The following is a 21,228-nucleotide window of genomic DNA, read 5'->3' as shown; positions in this document are numbered from 1 at the left end:
GCCCAACGCTATCATGCGCCAAAAAGTTGTGCCTTGTTCAGGTGCTACAGCCCAGCCCAGTGGAGCAGGAGAGGGTCCACAACAGGAAGGACACTTCCACATGATGCCAGGCCACGCAGGTGTCCCTTCCAGGGAAAGGATGGTCCAAGTTGCCCCCACCACATATACAAAGCTCCGTGCCTGGCAGGCAACAACCACAAGCCCTGCTGCTGTGAGCAACTTGACGATGGGGCTTTTTAAAAGCCACTTTTGTACCTCTTTGCCTAGCATGGTGTCTGGTACACAGTAAGCACTCAGTAAACATCTATGGAACAGGTTTATTAATATCAAGATGGACTACAATGCCCTAAATAAGTGTTTATTGCTTTTCCTCTACCTGGCACAGTGACTCTTAGTCTTCATTGTACAAATGGGAAAAGTAAACCACAATATCCCCAAGTGGGAAGCTAAGTTGAATGCAACAGCCTTCTTCCTCCTCCCCCTCAATGTCACCCTCACCAGTCCACAACAGACAGGAGGTGGGGAGACACCAATCTCCTGGGAAGGAAACACACTCCCTTCTCCAGCAACACATTCTCTGCCTAAATTTCACTTCTCAGCTGCAAAGTCCCTTCTGGGGTCCAGCTGACTTCCTCTTAGGGGGTGGGAGGCAGAGGCCTGGGGCTCACATAGAATGGAATATAATGATGTGCCTGGAGAAACAGCCTCAAAGGCAACCCAGCCCAGTGTGAGTGCAAGGTGTGTGGGAAGACAAGCCTCAGCACTCAGGCACAAAACCCCAGGCCAGCCCACTGTGCCCCCACATTTAACCTGACCACCCACAAAGACTCTCAGGGAGAGCCAGCTCACACTCTGTGAGCTATAACTGGAGCCTCTGCTGTGTATTGCACACATGGACCCCAGACGAGAAGAGGTTCTGCGTTGGCTCAGTGAAACAGAACCAGAGCCCATGGACACCTGCTCCAGTGCCTTTCTCCACTTGGCTTACTCCCATGTGGTCCCAATCTGACAGTCCAAAGAGAAACGTACTGGGGAGGATGGTCCCACTCAGGACTGTCTCAACCTCTAAACATTGACTGTTTCAAGAGACGCACCTGGGAATTCTGGCAACAGCCCAGGATTAAGATCACTGGCCTAGGGAAGGGAAAATGAGCCAGTTGTACACTCAACCAGAGAGGAGGAGAGATGTGTCCTCAGAATGCCAGTTTCCACGGTCAGGGGTTATATCCTAACTCCCAACAAATTTCCAACATGTCTTTGACCATTTCACCTATTTCTTCTTCATTTTTCACTAAATGAAGACAGTGAGCCTCTTTATTCATCATTTGCTTCTCTTCATAAGCTGGCCCAGAGTGCCTGATTCTGGAATAACCAGCCACAAGGCTCACTTTGAGACGGATGTGAGCAACAGAAGAAAGAAAACACCATAAAAAAGAAAGCTCTAACTATAAGCATTGTTTTATACTTATTATCCTTAGTTTGTACAGATATTTACGCTCTGACCTTATGTCCAACACAGAAAAACTATGAAATCTCACTAGTAGAAACTGCTTAGGATCAATATAAATGATTACAAAATTTACAAATAGATACATAGGGTTTTTTCATCTTCACACAATAAGATGTTTTGGCTTCCTTGGTGGAAAAAAGTCCAATCAGTCTTAACAACTAGACAAGGATCATATTGAGTTAATGCATGAATTGTTTGTGTAGAACAATGCCTTTGCATTAAAATAGCTATTTTCTTTTTTAAAATTAATTTATTATTTCTTTAAGTTTATTTATTTTGAGAGAGAGAGAGAGATCAATCAAGGGGGGGAGGAGCAGAGAGAGAGAGAGAGAGAGAGAGAGAGAGAGGGAGAGAATCAAGCAGGCTCCACACTAAGTGGAGCTTGATCCCATGACCACAAGATCATGACCTGAGCCGGAGCCAAGAGTTGAATACTCAACCAACTGAGCCACCCAGGTGCCCCTAAAATAGCCTATTTTTATATGTGAAATACACCTTTGTATCCATCAATTTTAAAACATTCTCCCCCATATTACTACATTTACTATTAATTTCTGTAGGAAAAAAATTTAATAAGAAAAGTTAAACTTCAGTCTTTCAAGTTATTTACAAGTTCAAAACGAGCAAGGCCCAAACGAATGAGATTTCACTGTATGATGAGAATCCACATAACCCTCTTTTCTCCTAAACTCCTGTCTTGTTTTTCCCACTGCTTTTCCTCTCCCTTAATTCCCTTTAAGTGTACAGATGGCTCTAATTCCACACAGTCCTCAGGCATTAAGGAAGAGCGTGGAATTTGCTACAATGGAAGCAAAAGGTTCCCTATACTAACCTCTCAACGCTCCCATGCATGAAGTGAGAGCAAGAGGGAGCTCTGAATTCCATCCCTCACACCCCATTCATCATGCCCCATCTCTTCCTTCTCCCCTCCAGACTCCAGGGCCTAAGAGAAAGGCTGGGGCTTGTCCATGCAGCTTGCAACCACTGGCCAGAGTAAATGTCTGTATCTTGGGTTGGGCTGGTTGGTCTAAGATTCCTAGGGCTTCCTTTTCCCAGGCTAGTCTTCCCTGATTTGGTTCAGAGACAGCTGAGTTATCTCCCAGGTTGTGAGCCTACCATAAGAAAACCTGAAGTGTCTGGATTTATAAAATCCTTAAGTAGGAAATAATCGTTTGCAACAACAACAAGATTTTTCACATTATAAAAGGATTTGCTCCAGGGTCTCTTTAAATAAAACTTGCCTTAATGGTCTGAATTAGTTTTTCACTTGCTAAAAATTGAATTACAAACAACTTTTCAACAATATATGCATTATGTAAAGCCAAGTAGAGCTAAACTAATTAGCTCAGCAGCTCAGAAGTTGGTGACCTTGAGTAGAAAACCTATTTGCACCAACTGAGGGTCCTATGTATCAATTCTCCCAGGCCCTTGTGAAACCAGCTGTCAGCATCTATAATAAAGGGGAAGTCCATTGAAAACTAACTCAAACAGGACCAATGAAATAGAAACATGTTTTCACTATCAGGTACATGTCTGGGCAGACTCATAGAAAATGTTTAATAAATATTTGATGAAAGGATAAAGAAATGAATGAAATGGTAACCCTTTCTCAAGTGACATGCACAAGGTCACAGGCCTCATCTGTCACGCGAAGTGCTGGTGATCTGCGTAGAGGACCTCTAGGGTCCCACTCAGCTCTGATAGTCTGAGATGTTTTAAACTTTTCTTCATATTTATTGGCCTTTAAGATCCTCAGATTATCAGATCAATATGCTTTGAGAGAAAGCACTGGGAACAAAGTCCCTAACAAGGTTCAGTGTGTTTTGGGGAAGATAAAACAACTCTTCCCTGACATCCCAGCATATTCTTTTCTAGGAGTCAGCTTAGGGATTGGGATGCCTAGGATGCATCACCCCATCCTGTGGACGGCCTAAGTTACCAAAGTGGAAGGCTAGTGATGGAAGAACGTCTGTGAAGCACACATACCTTGAAAGAGGCAAGTTATTTGTATCTCTGAAGTTGCTGTCTCTTATACAAGGTATATTTGATAATAGCACTATTAGACTACAAACTCTAGACCAACTGTAGATTAGCTTTCCCCTTTAAAAGAAAAGCCTGTTGAAACAGTAGGTCCCTTGCCAACTCTAAAGAAAGCCTGAGAAGCAATGAAAGTCCCTGTGCCCTTTGGAGTTACTGCAGGGAAAAAAGAATCCGAGGGCACCCTCATGGACCTGACCCAACGTCAGTTTCATGTTTTCTCTTAAGGACAAAGGCATGCTTCGATGGCATTCAGCACGCATCCCACCCCATTTGTGTCCTGCTGCTGTCAGAATTACAAGCCTGCTGTTTGGTTAATTAGCAAAGTTGAAATGCTCTGCATCTATTAGGGAAGTAAAAATTACCACTGCCATCTCCCCAGGATCTCCAGCATGGGAATTCTCCAAGCCCCACTTTTGCCTCCTCCTCCTTCCAAATGTGTTAGGCTGACATCGCTGCTGCCTGTTCCTCTTCACCTCTTCCTAGTCAGGCTTCCCCATGTGGGAAAGTGCCCATCTCCTTCACTCTGGGCCCCAGCCTCTGCAGGGCCCCACATGGCAACAGGAGGACTGGCCCTTGGGTCACAGTCCCAACCCCCACACCACTCCCATCTGTCATTTCATGGCTCCAGGATGGCAGTGAGCACCCTAGGGCAGCTGGGTGCCTTGTGCTCCATGCTAGCCTCCCCTGGCAACCCTGATTTCAACAAGTGAAGACACAAACAGCTAACTGTTGAGCATTTGGAGGTGCAAGCTGCCAGGGTACCCATGGATTGCTCTCTATTTCCTTTTGGTTCTCAGCCATACCCCCTTAATGTGCACTTACTTAGAAGTTACTGTTAAGTTTTCTAATATTGTCTCATTGCCTCGAGTGGGCCTGAACCTGTTTCATCAATGCTCAGGTAGGCCTCCACTTCCTCTTTCCAGTCCATGCCTGTATGTCCAGCACAGGAGCCTCGATCAAAGTGGCCCTGAATCACTGACTGATCTGCTGCACAGAAGACATTTGGTTTGCAATTGAGAGTTCCAAGAGCTCTTGGGACCAAGCCTTACTTTGGGTATAATTTGGACTGCTTCCTATTCCCAGAGTCATTCTTTCATCAATTCTTTATTGAGCACCTATTATGTGTGAGGCCTTATGTGAGGCATGGAGGTACTTAGATAAATAGGCAATGGACCCTGCTCTCCAGGTGGCTTGCAGGCAGAGACAGACAGATATGTAGACAGGACAATGAACTGTTATTAGAGGCAGGACATCATCTGTATAGAATATAAGGGGCCTCAAAGGAAAGGTCTCCTAAAGGTGAGTCCTAAAGCCCTGCTACTCAAAGTAACAAGCATCACTTACCAGCTAGAACCTTGCTAGAGATGGAAAATCTAGGTCCCACCCCAGCCCTACAGAATCAGAACCTGCATTTTAACAAGAAACCCCAGTGATTCATATGCATGTTGCATTTACAGAAATCTATACACTAAAGTATGTCTTTCTATTCCAGAATTGCCTCAGAGGCATAGATCCATAAAAACATCCTTCTAGTCTAAATAGAACTTCTAAAATATAATCTAGTGCTACCCACCACCCCTCCTACCTCCACTGTGAGAAGACCTCTCACCATCGCCCAACAATTCCAAAAAGTCAGCCACTATCCTGGAATCCATCACCCAGACTCAGTTCTGCAACAAAAAAAAACATTGAGGAGATAGATAACTTTCCCCTCCAGGGCACCAAGACTGGACCATGTCTTGTGTTTTTTGGCACTAGGAGTGGTTATGAATAACACCTGTCCAAACTGCTCAGAATTTTGGTAGCTTAAACCACTCTCTCAGGCATCAGATAGTTTAATTTCACAACAAATCTTCCTCACTAACCCAATCCTCAGATCCCTGCCTTCTCTAACTGCTGTCAGTACTATACATACATTTATAGACCAAGACGCCATCTCCGAGATGACCCTGGAGAGCAGAGGAGCCAGTCGGTTTATGCCTCTTCAATGCACCTGCACTCCCACCCACAAGGTACAAAGCCCTGAACACTGGGCAATACTGGATGAGAAGCAGAGGAAAGAAAGGTGCCTGCACCCTAGGGAGCTCCATGTCTAATGAGAACACAGTGCAATTCTCTCCCTTGGAGGGGAGACCCAATTTTTGCCCTCTGAGAGTTTCCAGCCTAATAAAATACCTAGTGCCCAATTCCCCTGAGACCAGGATGCTACCAGACTTTGTATGAAAAATGATTTAAGATTCTGAGGTTCTGACAAAGACCCTCCCATGCTCCCCCAGCCTGGCTGCCCTATATCTCCTGTATCCTAATTATTTGTGCCATTACCTACGACCTTACCCAAACAGAAACCTGGGAGGCCTTCTAGACTCCTCCCACTCCTACATCCCAAATATCAGTTCAGTGCTTGGTTCTGCTGATTCTACCCATTCAATCTTTCTTGAATCCATCATTTCCTCTGTGCAGTTTCTCTGACCTTCTCCTCAAGTGGAACCATCCCTGACTGTGCCTCCTCCTCTCTCTCTCCTGAAAGTCATTTCTATGTTTTCATTCTTTTACCATTAACAGATTCTGAAACCCTGGAGGCAGGGACCATGTCTTACTCTTTGCCTTACCTTAGCACTCAGCACACAGTGCCTGTCATGCAAAAAAGGCTCCAGATATACTGGACAAAACCAAGCATACACAGGTGCTAGAGGACTGAGAGCAAGAGTGGGGAGTAGGAGGTGATTCATCAGGGGGATGGCTCCCCTGAGGAGGTGATCTTTGAACCAGGGTTTGAGTAAGGGTAGGGCCACAGAACAGTGTCCTGGTGGCAAGCAGCAAATGCCACAGCAGAGAGGAGGGGTGAACTGACCCTGTGCCAAAGATGGAGAGAGCTTACGGGGTGAACAGAAAAGTAGGATGAGGGAGTGATGGAAAAGAGGGCATGGAGGTGGTGGCTGAGCTCCATGATCACACTCCGAACTGATATCTCAGTAGGGTGGGCTCCTAGGAAGGCATGAGCAGAGAAGTGGCTGCAAGTGCCATTGGAAGCTCAGAGAGCTGGGACTGCAACAACACAGCACAGGCCAGAGCTAGGTGGAACCTGGCTGGTCCTGAAGGAAGGCTGTGGTTCCAGAACAGAGCTGGAGCCAGGAGGCTCTGACCCCAAACCCCATATCACATTCTGCTGTGCAAAAGGTGGGGGAGGATGGGACATGTGGCTCTTGCTGAGGTCGGTGCTGGAATATGAGGACGGGGGCCACTAGAACTTTGTCTCTTTTTATCTTCTGAAGTTCCAAGAGAGGCAGGAAGAATGCTTATCTGTGAGGTACCTGATGTGAGCTGCCAGGCCAGTAGGAGGCTGGGAGTTTGAGTAAGACCATAATAAGATGCAATGTGGCACTGAATCATAAAAGGAAGAGACTTAAGGATATGATCCCTTATGTGTAGGACTAGATGGGCAAAGCCCTAGGAGAAGACACTGTCAGTACAGCTGTGGATGGGAAGGAAGGGATTGGTGGGTGGGAGCGATTATCTTCATTCCCCTCACTATCCCTTCTCTCCCTCACCTCTTTCCTTTATTAACACAAGAGAAAGAGAGAGGGGTGGCAAGAATGAGAGGAAATGGGTAAGAGCAAGAGAGAAAGAGCTGTTGAGAAACACACACACACACACACACACACACACACACACACACACAGATGGAGGTGAATGTCTTGTCTCCTCTTTACAGATGCTAACAAGCTATTGAGGAAACTGGCTGTTGGAAAACTCTTCCAGAGACTATAAATATATTCCTTAGATCTCTAGTTAAAACAACTGCCACTGAGGCAGGAAGTGTGTGCTAAGAGGAAGGAATAAATCTGGTAAAGAAAGAGACTGGGCAGCTTTGTGTCAGCAACAGAACACACTGTGCAGTGTGGAGCTCCACATGCCTTGCCCCACCTGAGAACCCATCTGCCCACAGCACAGCCTCGGTCCTTCAACACTGACACCTGCAAATGTCAAACCAGCCTCAGCAGCAACCTCCCTCACTTTTATGGAAGGAAGGACAGTGTAGCAGAGCTCTCCTCCTCCCAGGCACTTCTAAGAGAAGTACATTCACAAGACTCAGCTAATCTGATTTCAACACAGAAAGGAGAAGGGAAAAAACAAAGACAAGGGCTCCTCTTTTGGCAAATGCTAAATACTAAGCTTTTCCAAGCAAACTGACTAGGTTTCATGCAGCGGTCAGGAACTGGAGATGATAGTAGCCAGACTGGGTAGTCATTACACCAGGGAGAAGCAACGTTTACCTTCTCTGAAGTCTGATTTGCATTTGTTCATCACTCCCCACAATGACCATTTCCTGCCCTGTGCTATGATGAGCTGGGTATCTTGCCCAGGGTGCCTTCCCTACACCTCCTCTGCCCAGGCTATGCTGGCTCCTCCTTCTCTGTATGTCACATGGCAGACCCCTCACTGTTGTGTCATCTCCACTGCAGCATCTGGATCCCTTTCGAGACCCTAAGCTCCAGAGGTCTGGGCTGGGTGTTTATATCTGTATCTCCAATTCCCAGTACACAGCTTGTGCTCAGGAATGCCCCAGGACAGATTCTTATTCACCCACAGTGCCATGATGCCCTCCACACAAATGATGCTTACTGACTGCTGTGCCTCTTCCTCCCCCAGGCCTTCTCCCCTGCCTATTTCTACCCCATCTTTATCTTTTTTCTCTCTCTGGCTTCTGCATGAACTCTAATTGTGGCCAATTTCAATATTAACTTTCTAAAGTCAATATTAGATATAAAGGCCTGGTTAATGGGCTACTTTTGAAGAGCAAAATTTTGTAACACCATTGCTAAATTAGCTGCATTAGAGATCACTATTAATTAGCACTTTAAACATGTGGGTAACACCTCTGTAAGCCCAGCTAATGAGCAAACCGTTTCTGTTTATTCTTCACAAGATTTAATATTAGCTGAGTTGAGACCTCAACAGCAATGCACACAGGCTCACTTGCCCTCTCTCCCTCCCTCCCCAGAAAACTTGACAACATTTGGTGTTCTCTAGACACGAGAAAATGGCCACTTCAGAAGTGATTATATCTGCCCATCACTTCTTAAAAACAGATTCTTTGCTAACTGACTAGGTTATTTAAAGTGCTCATACCTCATGGAGGGTTGTGACGGTTGTAGATTTATTGTCTTTTTGTTACAGTGAGTATTACTCTTGCATGAGTTCTCAAAGTAACACAGAACATTAGCTAGTGATGAATTAGTCAGTGATGAACATGAATCAGCTGTTGAACATTAGCAGTATATTTGCTTATATAATATATTTAGAGAGAGTTACAGAGATACTTAGAGGTGGAGGCGGAAGGTATGTGCTGTGGTTCAGACATATAAAAGGCTCACTCCTTGGGACCCTCACTCTCAGTCCCCCTCCCTCTTCCCCAGGTGCATATCAGTAGTATTTGAATTTGAATTAATTTAATTTAATCAGGACATGACATTAGGTTAAAGATGAAATTGTTGATTTGAAAATGCATCTTTGGCCCCTGTCACTATGGAACAGCAGGCATGCAAACATGAATGGCCCTGTACTTCCCCTCACTCTGCCCTGCTCCCCATAGCTGGAAGTTCAGATGTGGGTAGCAGTAAAGCAGCAAAGGATGACTGCAGAGCTCAGAGCAAGAGACCCTCATGGGGAGCTCCTAAACCAGTCCCCCTCACCCAAGTCCAGAGCTTCTCCCTACCCCTACCTCCATATTTTCTGACTCCGTAGCTGTGCCACTCCTGCCCTAGTCTCACTACCCATCAGTGGAAGCAATGCCACAAGGACATAGTGGGCACAGACTGGACACACATCCACTGCAGACATGGGTCAAACACAAGCAATGACCAAATAAGCAAAGAGTAATAACCAGGATTGCAGAATTGCAAATGCAGCCTGACAGGTGAGAAGAGCTATGCCCAAAGGTCATATTATTGAACAAATTTTAGCAAACAAAAGCACCTTCTCTCACTTCAAGGACATGTATGCTGCTGTCCTTGGTCCTGAGCTAGTTGCATAGTTGCTACTCAGAGTGACTGCTGTCCAGCCTGTACGAGGATATATGAACCAAGTGAGAAAGAGGCAGAGATGAAAGAGACCTTCAGATATATTAGGGAGATAAACAAATATGAAGAAATGTTGAAGGGACATAGACATGGAAAGATTACAGAAGATAATACAAAGATTTGTTCTGGTATTGTTTTTAAATAATTGCAGGGGTGTCTGGGTGGCTCAGTTGATTAAGTGTCCAACTCTTGATTTCAGCTCAGGTCATGATCTCAAAGTTCTCGTGAGATCGAGCCCCCCTTGGGATTTTCTCTCTCCTTCTCTCTCTGCCTCTCCCCCACTCTCTCTCCCTCTCAAAATAAACATTTTTAAAAATAATTAATAAATAATAATTGTAGTAACCCAGAAAAAAGTCTATGCATATCTCTCTCACACACACACACACACACACACACACACACACCTCTCCCAGGGAAATGAGACAGCATGAACTACTTATGGATCCCAGTACTATGTTTTTCTGGCTGGTAATCTCTGAAGTAGATGGATTGGCCATGGAAATATTTCTAGAGTTTTAAGCAATTTTTAAAACTTTCCTTAAGTTATTGCCTTGGGTATCTAAACACTGCCCACTTCAGTTCAACAAATATATATTTAGCATATATATGTTTCAGATAAAATTCCAGTCACTATGGGTACAATGATAAAAAAAAAATGTAGAGTTCTGACCCCGCTAAGGGACTTTGAGTATAGGAGGCAAATCAGACACATCAACATGTAATTTTAATATTGTATAAGAAATACAATGATAGAGGTACATATGAGAGATAAATATTCAGAAGAGGCCTAATAAAACTCAAGCTCTAAGAAATTGTCTAAAAAGTGAAAAAGCAGTATCTAGAGAAGAGGCAAAGGGTTATAGGATCCTCAGCAAGGTTCTGGACCAGATAGGATACTGGTGAGAACCATGATCTCTCTGGTAGTTTTAGGGGAACAGGGAGAAGAGTAGCTAAGACATGTGGTTTTTCCACCATGACCTAAACCTTCTCCAGAGTAACAGAAGGATGAGTTAATGTTTGCCAGAGATAAGCAACAAAGCTTCCTCTGTGAGATAGTAAGTTTTCCTAGGGCAGGCACATCCTGAGAGGCAGCTTATGGCCCTGAGTAAAGCACAGCTCTGCATTTAGACAGAACTAAGCTTCCTCTGTGAACCTGGCATAACCAGGAGCCAGCATAAGCTAGGAAAGGACCAATTTCAAGAGAGAGTCTGACTCGTGATGTCTGCTATTTCTTTAGAAAGAAGCATAATGATGTCAAGTGCTAAATAGGAAATCAAAGTAATCCAAATACCTCACAAAGCTAGAATCCTTCTCCAGAATTCTGGAAAAAACAAGAAGCTTGGCGGGGGGGATGCACAAAGGGTTGCCTAGGTGACCCTCAACTGTGCTTACCAGTGCACATACTAAGCCATACATTCCAGGACTACCTAATAAACCAAAGCAAGATTCCTAACCCTGCCTCAAGATGTGTGTGGTTGGGGAGGACCATAAAGCTCGTGAAACTGCATGCAAATTATTGCATATGTGTCCATAAGTGCCCATGTTTTTGAGAAGAGAATCTGTATAATTCCAATTTTCATCTGATTTTCAAAGGGGTCAATGACTCCCTAAATGGCTGAGAACCATTTGTCTAAAACAAAGTAAAAAAAAAAAAAATGCTATAATCTCTCTTGAGTTCTAACCACTTCATCCTATAATCCAGCATCTGCCTCACTCATGGCACACTTTCTAACACTCATGACCTAGATGGGACCCAATCCTGTGCTTAGGCTGGCAGAAAAATTAACCAAAAAGAAATTATTTAGATTCCATACCTTGAATAAAAGGCAGCTGAGGCAGATGGTAGGAAGTCAAGGCTGGGTACAGGACCAGGACCCTATGCTCTAAGGATGAGCTCAACCAGAGGTGGTTCTCCCTCACTGTGGAGTTACTGAGAGCCAGAAGAAGTGAAGTTAAACATGAAAGGAGTTTTACAGATGCCTAGGCATTGCCTTTCCTGGAAGCCTTCCTAATAGAAGATTGCCCAGCCTCTAACCCCTGCTAGCAGAGGGATAACAACTTGACTCAAGACCCTTCCTGACTCCGTGAGGGGTTCTGAAAAAAGTTAGAGCCAGCAGAAGGGGTCTGCAAATTTATTTAACAAGATCCCTTGGAGGCTGGATCATGGTGGGATAAGAAGGGGGTTCTCAAGTGTTCCTACTCAGGTAGCCACAGAAGAGCATGCCTGGCCACTATTTGCTCAACAAGCTATTTTTTGTATGAGATAGTAAGCTTTCCTAGGGCAGGCACATCCTGAGAGGCACTCATGGCCCTGAGTAAAGCACAGCTCTGCATTCAGACAGAACTAAGTCTGACTCCCAGCTCTAGCACTTATTAGCTGTGTGCCCTTAGACAACTTACTTAACTTCTCTGAGTCTCTGTTTCCTCATCAGAGATAAGAATACCTACTTCACAGGCTGTGGTGATAATTAAAGGACAAAATGTACTTGAAGGCATCAGACATATACTGATGGCTAAGTAAACATAACACTCCTTCCTTCTTCCCTGTTCATCTTAGCAGCATTAACATGGGGCTTAGTAAATAATACGTGCTTATTAATAAGTGTTGATTGTGTCAATAAACAAATGTAAGTGTACACGTTAAGTGAATAAAGTAAATTCAGAAAATGGCAGCTAAAAACTGCCTCCTCACCTTCCCACTACATACCTGTAAGCCATGATGCTCACATTCATCTGTGTGGTTCCTGTGAATTTTTATTATTTTTCACCCCTATCCAATCTAAGCTTTTTGGTGAGCTGGTGAGCACTCCAACCATTCCTTCTCCCCTAGCCAGTTTCCTCAGATGCAAAGGAAAGCCTCCTGTGCCCAAAGGAAGATCAGCTGCTGATTGAGCTGAATAAGCACTTGCCCCTTCCTCCTGTGTCCAAAGGGCTATGGCCATGGGCATCCCTCCACTCTGATTCCTATGTGTTGGAGACTATAGCTGGCCAGTCTTATTCCTTCTTCCCCAGCTCCTCTCCCCCACTGCCTTTATGAAGCTGGGTTCCAGACAAAGGTGTATGGGTCCAGGTGGCATTTCTGAGAAGTACCTCCATTGCAAATGCATACCACTGTTGGTAGCCCCAACATCTACCCATAGGTTAAACCTTCAGAGCCCCATTAAGGAGTCCCAGCTGCCTGCAGGGAAAAAGAGTAAGAGTCCCAAAGAGTCCATGCCCTGTGGGCCTTTTCCTTGGCTGGCCTTGAGCTGTCAGGCCATTGTGAATGGGGAATTCACAGAAGAAGAAAAGCTAGAGGTTGCGGAGCTAGGTGTGGATGCACAGGAAAGTGGCAAATACAAACTCAGGTAAGCCAGACCTTCAAATCCACCTGCTAATTAGAACAAATGGTCCAAAGCTGCTAAAATTCTCTGTACTATGCTCTCTGAAGCTATTTTCTCCATCAATTCTCCAACACTTTGAATTTTTTCCCCAGTAATCTGGGCAGATTACCTCCTGAGGCTGGGAAACCTGGTCCTCTTTGTTCTTTTCCAGCTTCTCATAGAATGGGAGCCCCTGCCATGACAGGGAGCCATGAGTTTGCTTTATCCATGAATGAATATGCACATGTACTCAATACACAGATGACATGCTAAAGACTAGAAGAATGTTAAAGTAGAGTGTAAAGATGCTTATTATGGCTTTATACTATTGGAAAATCACACAAAATCTAAATGTTCATCCAGACAGGATTGGTAAAGTAATCCATGGGATATCCACTGTGTGTAGCCATTAAATATGACACTGTGCAAGAGTAATTAATGCCATGGGAAATTTCATGGCCTACTGTTAAGTAGGAAAAATAGATTATAAAACAGCATGTACAAACTTATCCCAATTGTAATATATTAGTATGTGTCTGTGTATAAAAACTGCATACATACCTATACATACTGGTTATCTCTGGAAAATGGGATTATGGCTGATGTGAATTTTAGTGTTTCTTTAATGTTTTTTTTTTGTTGTCCAATTTTTCTTATTTATTCTTGAAATAATGCAAGAAGAGCAAATTCCCCCCTTTGTGTATTAGTCTTTCATATACAGGATCTTTGTATAATATTCATGCACTTAAAAAGTTTAATAATTAGGTTGTGGTTATGATACCATCTGCAAACAGCATTTTAAAAGTGAACTTATTTTAAGTTTAGGATAACCATGTTCCGCAGCTGTTTACTCTATGATATGATTCCATGACAAATAAAAAAGGCTACCATTCATCACAGATAGTTTTCTTACAACCGAAAGAATGAAGTCCAAATAAGCTGTAACAAGAAAATTAATTTTTTGTTAAATGTCATTTAAAGATTTGCTGTGCATGCAAATAGAGTTTATCTCAGGAATGCAAGACATTCAAGAAGACTCAAGTAAAATTAAATTCAAATAAAATCAACATGTTTTTGGATTAAAAAGCTAAATATTATAGCAGATATCTATTGAATGAATCTCTAAGTACCTATTATGTGCCAAAGGGATTTTTTACTAGACTTCCATTTGGAGGAATAAATGGGTGAAAGTAATTAAACATTTTTTAGAAAAAAAAAAAGATGAATAATGGGCTGGGCTTGCCCCACTAGATATTAAAATATACTTTTTTAAACTACATTATTAAAAGGTGGAGCAGACACAAGAATTAACATACAAATGAATGGAGTCTGATTCATAGACCTAATACAGATCTGGCATATTTAAGAACCTAATATATGATAAGAAAAGAATCTAAAGCAATGAGGAAAAGACAAATTATTCAATAAATGGCACTGGAAAAAAGGACTACTTGGGGTAAAATAGTCAAGCTCATCCTCACAACCTAATACCATACACCAAAATAAATCGTAGACAGATTAGAAACCCAAATCTTAAAAACGACATATATGAAACATTTTAAGAAGAAATATGGGTGAGTAAATGTAACTGATCCCTGAGTGAAAAAAGAGTTCTCGAGGCATAAAAGCACTAAAAGAAATCAGAAAGGAAAATATTGACGATTTTTGTGTATGGAAAATTTTAAACTACACGTCAGAGTATAAACAAAATTTAGAATGCAAAGGACAAGCTGGGGAACATATTTACAACAAATTTCACAGAATAAGGATTAATACTACTCCCTATTTGAAAAGCAAGCGAAGAACAGACATTTCAAAAAAGGAGAAATGGCTAATAAACATAAGAAAAAGCAGTCAACCTAATTACTAATCAAGGAAATGCAAACTAAACAATGAGATGTTTTAAAATCCATTAAATCTGCAAAGATTTTGAAAAGGCAATAATCCTCAACGCTGGCATGAGTCCAGTGTTAGCCCTCCCTGCCCATATTTCTGCCAGTGTAACCTTTCCAGAAAGCAATTTGGCAAAATGAATCGTGAATAATAACACCATGCATAGCCAATGACTTAGTAATTCCCCTTCTGGATGTCTATCCTGAGGAACTGAGGAACACTGAGGACAAATACTTGAGGACAAGGAGTTTTAAGCAGCACGTTTTATTGTGGTCTCAAACTGCAAACAACTTAAACGTCCAACAGAAAGGGATGAGTTAACCAAAGTTGAGATAGCTATAAATGGTTTGAATAATTTATAATTTCATAGAAGAATGCTCACAACATGTAGAGTAAAATATTGTATTTTCTAAATATCTAAGTATTTTCTAAAATATCTAATGATACATGTACTACATATGTTAGGTTGAATCATAGAAATTTGAGACGTAACTTTTTTAACCATCAGAAATAGCAATTTGGTATGATCCCAAATATGGATATAATGTATTTCTGGGTTGTGGGATTACGGGGATATTTCATTTTCCTCTTTATACTTTTCTATAGTTTTCAAATTTTCTACAATGAGTATGTATTAAAATGTTAAAGTTGTATAATTACATGAAGATCATATAAAGAAACACCCAAAACTCAAATCTATATTAAACTATCTCTTTTTCTCTTGCCTAGAGTTTGCTGTCCTCTGCCTCTTTGATCTTTTTATCTCCATGCTCTTCATCTTTGTCTCTCCTTTGATTTATTTCCATGTTCTATAATTGGTTCTCGGGTTAATCCCTAGAATAAGAAGCAGGGTCCTAGAAAGAGTCTGACCTGGGCTGTCAGTTCCCTTTCCTGTAGGAAGCATTCTCAGACCACGCACAAGATTCATGAGGTTTCTACTGCTCCAATGTAGCCAGTAGAAGGACCATAATTAGTAGAAGGACCACAGAAGAAGGCAGGCAGCCTCCTCATGGGGAATCCTATCCACTCATGTCACTGCCACTCCTTTAGGGCTGAGACTAAGGTCCCTGCCCCTGTTCTATGGGAGGCTTGGAAGAGGGTATTGCACAGCTTCCCTCCAACAGCATGTTGGGAAGAATTAATCCCAGTGCCCCCCCCCCCCAAGCCTGACATCTTATTGTGCTCTATATTCTTGCCAGATGTCTGTTGGGAGTTCTCACCCACTACATGATGAAGACTCATACTTCTTGCTGACACATCCTCTCCCAGTTCCTCTTGACTTGCCACTCACGAAGCTCTTGACCCCATGGAGTGACAGAAAGACTTATAGTGAGATGATCAGTTTCAACTCATATCAACTTAGCAATGTGGGGGAGGCTGCTCCTTCTCCTTTGATTTCCTCAAGTGGATATTTCACAACTACCCCAGTTAAGATTAAATAAATTCAAGGTAAAGCAGTTGCCAAACTGCAGAGCCCCATACAAAAGCCAGGTATTAGTTATCATGTCTGTATGGTAGCCTTTCTGTGGAAGCAATTACAGGTTTTATGCCTTTCTGATCTTGAAGTCTGCCTGTGCTTTTAGGCTCTAGTTAACCTTCCCACCACTAACACCATCACCACCAACTTCGGAAGAGAGACAGCCCCCTGTATTGGTGACACAATCAGAGAAAGCCTGGGTCATCCCATGCCTACCTACCCTGCTCTGGTGTCTCAGCTCTCAGGATAAATGTGCTCATGGTAACCTTGAACTCTTGGCAGGCATTAATCTGTAGGACAAGTATGGGGCCAGAAGTTGAGTAACTGTGTGGCTATATCCCCTTTCCCACTTGGGGAACACAGGGGACATGGTTCCCAATGTGGGGTGAGGTCTGTATCAAAGTAACTAAAGGCACTTCCTTGAATTCCTACATGTGTAATTGTCTCAGCACTTGCACTAGGTCACTCAGATGAACCAAACCTAGAAAGACACTCTCAGCTATTCATGAAATGCCACCCTTGTAGAGTCCTGTTCTAACCACTTTCTCTTCTGACAAATGAATATAGCTTTGAAACCCCTGTTATGCGTAAAGACTGCCATCCCAGGAGTGGGGCCAGGGTTTCCATCCTCAACATCTTCACCAGCCTCCCAGAGTAAAGCATCACTTCCTCTCACCTCATCTTCCTACTAACTTCATCCAGAAAGAACTCCTAAATGTGTCCAGTGGCTTTACAAACAGTGCATGCCAGTGAGTTGAGCAGAAACAATAACCTTCCTTCTCCTCAGAGCACTGACAAAACATACCCCTTCCTAGAGGGGCCATCAGATGCCAGAACCGAGCAGAACCAAATGGAATGCTAGATCTAAAAGTCCTTACAGAGCTGCTAGCCCTTCATTTACAGTAAGGAAAACTAAAATCCAGTGAGGGGAAGGCACTCAAAGTCAGATGGTAAGTCTATAAACCCAAATTTAGTCAAGCATTTTCTGCTTCACACCATATGGCCTGAAGAGTATTCCCACTGTAGATGCATTCATATTAAAATGCAAGGATGGGTAGATGATAGTTTAGATCTTTGCTACCTAACACAGTAGCCACTAGCTATATGAGGCAATTTAAATTTTCATTAATTAAATAAAATTTAAAATTCAGTTCCTCTGTCATATTGGTCATATTTGAAGTAGCTAATGGCTATCACACTGGAGAACATTTCTATCGTTGCAGAAAAGTTCTATTGACAGTGTCAGTCATTTAGATGATAGATACCCAACAAATGGTTAAGTCCTTGAGTACTGGGTCTGTGTCAAGAGCTCTCTTGGAATGTACTGAGAATGTTCTCCATATCCTATAACCAATAACTGAATGAGTAAAAAACAGTCCATGATACAGCCAGTGGGGGGCTGTATGGACCAAGGGTCCATAAACATGGATTTGCCATCTAGGAGAGCTACAGAGATGGCCATCCTTGGTTTAAGCACATGAATCTAGGGAAGAAGCAAGTGGCTTCTGTCTCCACTTCTTTTTTTAAAAAAGTTTTCTGGGTTTTTTTTTTTTTAGTGTTTATTTATTTTTGAGACAGAGAGAAACAGAGCATGAGCAGGGGAGTGGCAGAGAGAGAGGGAGACACAGAATCTGAAGCAGGCTCTAGGCGTTCAGAGCCCAACGCGGGGCTTGAACTCACAAACCATGAGATCATGACCTGAGCTGAAGTCAGACACTTAACCAACTGAGCCACACAGGCGCCCTCGTCTCCACTTCTTTTTTTAAAAAGTGTTATTGTTAACTTTTGAAACTTGATCAAATTTCCCAGTGGAAACCAAAGCTTTCAGCTATTAACTGCCAACTTTCATGTAGATGCCTTTGAGCTTCAGCCACTTTGGGAGGTAGTTATGCCAGAAAACCAAGAATTCTAAATGAGAAGGTTCCTAATGGGAAAAAGTCTTCACAAAGCTAGAGCATTTTCAAGAGACAATTTGAAACTTACATGTGTACTCACTTTGTAATGTCCAATTACCCTCTATTAAGCCAACAAAAAGCTGAATGGTCACACTGGAAATCAGGCCATCAGGCTATCATGCTATGGTGAGAAGCCAACCTGCCCAATGGCTTCTGAATCCCACAGTTCAACACAAGGTAGGGTGAGAAGTCATTCAAAGGACTGGATGAACATTCTGTCAAAGAAAAAGCCCCTTTGCAAACAGATTTGACTTGTTCTGTTCTACTCAAAATTTTGAGTAATAGATTAAGAAAACTTCTGCCAGGGGTACCTAGGTGGCTGAGTCAGTTATGTATCGGACTCTTGATTTCGGCTCAGGTCATGATCAGTTGTGAGATTGAGCCCTACATCAGGCTCCACGTTGACTGTGGAACCTGCTTGGAATTCTCTCTCTCCCTCTTTCTCTGCCCCTCCCCTGCTCGCACACACAAATGCATTCTCTCTCTCTCAAAAATAAATAAACTTTAAAAAGAAAATGTCTGCCAATAAAAACTTTACAGATGTAAAAAATCCAGTAAAGACATCCTTTTTAATATATAGAATCATTCATTAAAATGGGACCAAAGGAGAGAGAAATTAGCTGCTTACAGAGATTAGAAAAACACAAGGCCCCCAAGATATTTTTAACACCTGAAGTTCTAACTATACACAAGACAAAGAAGGGAACTACTCTGAGGCCCAGTGGCTCAATTAAGAGTGATTTATACAATTAATGCTTAGAGCTAGTAAGATACTCAATGAACAACTGATTTCTTTCTATAGGCTATGGGTGTATTTTTGTATTTGTTCACATCTTGCAGTGTAAAATAATTCCTGTTGCTATTTCGATTTTAAGACATTTTTTATAACAATAAGGTTCTTTCTTGTTCTAGAATACCCTAGCCCTATTTTCTACACGGAAGTTTCATCAGTGTCCAACACACACAAAAAATATGACTGTTCCTCAGTTTTCCCATTTGCAAAATGTAAGTAACACCAATCTCATAAGGCTATTGTGAGAATTAACTGAGATTATGTTCATACCTTGTGACTGGTAGACTGCAGGTGTCTGGTAAGTGCTAGGTGATTGTGTGAATGAATGAATTAATGAAGTGTCTGGACTGTGTGACTGACTTGTCACTGGGATCAGCTGTACAAACCTGGAAGCAGTCAAATTGCAGAAAACCATTCACAATTTAAGACACAACCATCCACATGCTGTCAGCTCCTGAAATTGAAGATACAATAACTAGGAGGAAATAAGCTCCCTCCAGAGAGCATGCCTTGCAAATTCAGACTACTGCAAAGGTAAGGACATTACAGTTCCCATGGAAAATAATCTTCCCTTCAACTCTAAATGTATCTGATTCTGTGTTTGTGCAGATGGCAAGAGTAGTCAACAATCTAATCATGCTAGCTTTGGGGCTCCATGACTAAAATCCTTCCGTCAAAATCCATATGTATATTTGGAAATGTTCGCCATCCAACTGGGGCCCAGGCATGCAAAGAGCAACTCAGTGATAGTTCTGGTACTGTTCCAGACAAATAATGTTCCTGACCCAGGAAAGAACACTACACTAGGAATCTAAAGACCCAAGCTCTCTGCGAGCTTTTTCAAAGTCTCTTCCCTTTCTGGCCTTCATTTTCAACACCAGTAAAATGAACAAGCCAGACAAGCTGATGATTGAGACTGTCTGCTCCCTGGCTATTCCATTCCCTAATTCTGCTTTGCTGTAGAAGAGATCGTGGCTGGCAAGAAGTTAGAGAAGGGGGCAACCCAGAAAGAAATTGAGAACCTCAGGGGTGAGAATCATGCTGGGGAGATACCATATTTAATTAATTGTAAAATGCATCATTAGTTTATGTACCATCAAGAAAGAAAAAACTATTGTAATTAAACTACTACACACCATAAACTGTAAGATGCAGAGACAGTAAAAATGTGGAGAGGAAAAGGGCATCTTAGAATCAATGAAATATGAGAACTAACTGGGCACTTGTTATACTCTAGGCATGGAGCTAAGTGTTTTACACATATTGTTTCATTTAACCCCAAAATAACCCTGTGACATAGAAATGTGCGAAAGATCAGCACTTTACAAGGGGAAAAAAAATGAGGTACAAGAGGTTTACAAAATTTGCTTAAGGTCATCTAGCTGGTCAGTAGAAGAGGTGAGATTTGAACCTACAACTATTTCACTCCAAACTCTGTCTTCTTAACCCTTTACCCTTTGAAGAAAGGCTGGAGCATTTGATACAAAGTGAAAATGAGTTGTCTGATGGATATAGGACTAAAACACTAAAACTATCAGTCTACATTAACAGAATTCACTAGGATAAAATACTTAGAACTGGAAGGGACCTTAGAAATAATGTAATATAAGCACATACTCTACAGGCAAAGAAACTAAAAAGCCCAGAGGAGTTATGTCATTTGCCCAAAGTTACACAGCCAATTGTGCCAAAGCTAGGATTCTAGAATTTTGCCCAGTAATAAGATCAAGATCGCAAGTCTATATAGTTTCCTGAACCCACCCATTCCTGTCTTTTCAAGTTCTGGGCATTTTCCCATCTCCACTCAATGACTTCTTCGTGACTTCCCTGTGATTACACAGGCAAGTTCCTTCAGCACTCCAGAATGCAGTTCCCTCAGGCCTGAGCTATGGAGCCATTCCCAAAGCAGTGTGTGGGGGTGGACAGAACAGCTGGGCTGGGTTCTAACACCCCTAGCTCCAGGAACACAGCATGCTTAATTCCTCCATGTCTTGTAGATGCATATGTAAATTGAGCCTGATACCACCAAACTCACACAGAGACCATGTATATAACGTCCCAGTGGCACACAGTAAGTAGACAATGCATGACAGTTATTATGGCTACGACGGTTGAAGT

The 21,228-nt window shown here is 42.5% G+C and overlaps 1 protein-coding gene across 21 annotated transcripts in view; it reads right to left on the bottom strand.

The window, feature by feature from the left end:
* Positions 1 to 21,228, bottom strand: part of KALRN (kalirin RhoGEF kinase) — a 675,561-nt gene that overhangs the window by 482,685 nt on the left and 171,648 nt on the right. The gene's annotated exons all lie outside the window — the stretch shown is intronic.

Source organism: Leopardus geoffroyi, chromosome C2 (assembly GCF_018350155.1).
Source record: "Leopardus geoffroyi isolate Oge1 chromosome C2, O.geoffroyi_Oge1_pat1.0, whole genome shotgun sequence".
Taxonomy (NCBI): Eukaryota; Metazoa; Chordata; class Mammalia; order Carnivora; family Felidae; genus Leopardus; species Leopardus geoffroyi.
Note: the sequence above shows the minus strand (reverse complement) of the source record. Positions and strands in the feature narration are given on the sequence as shown.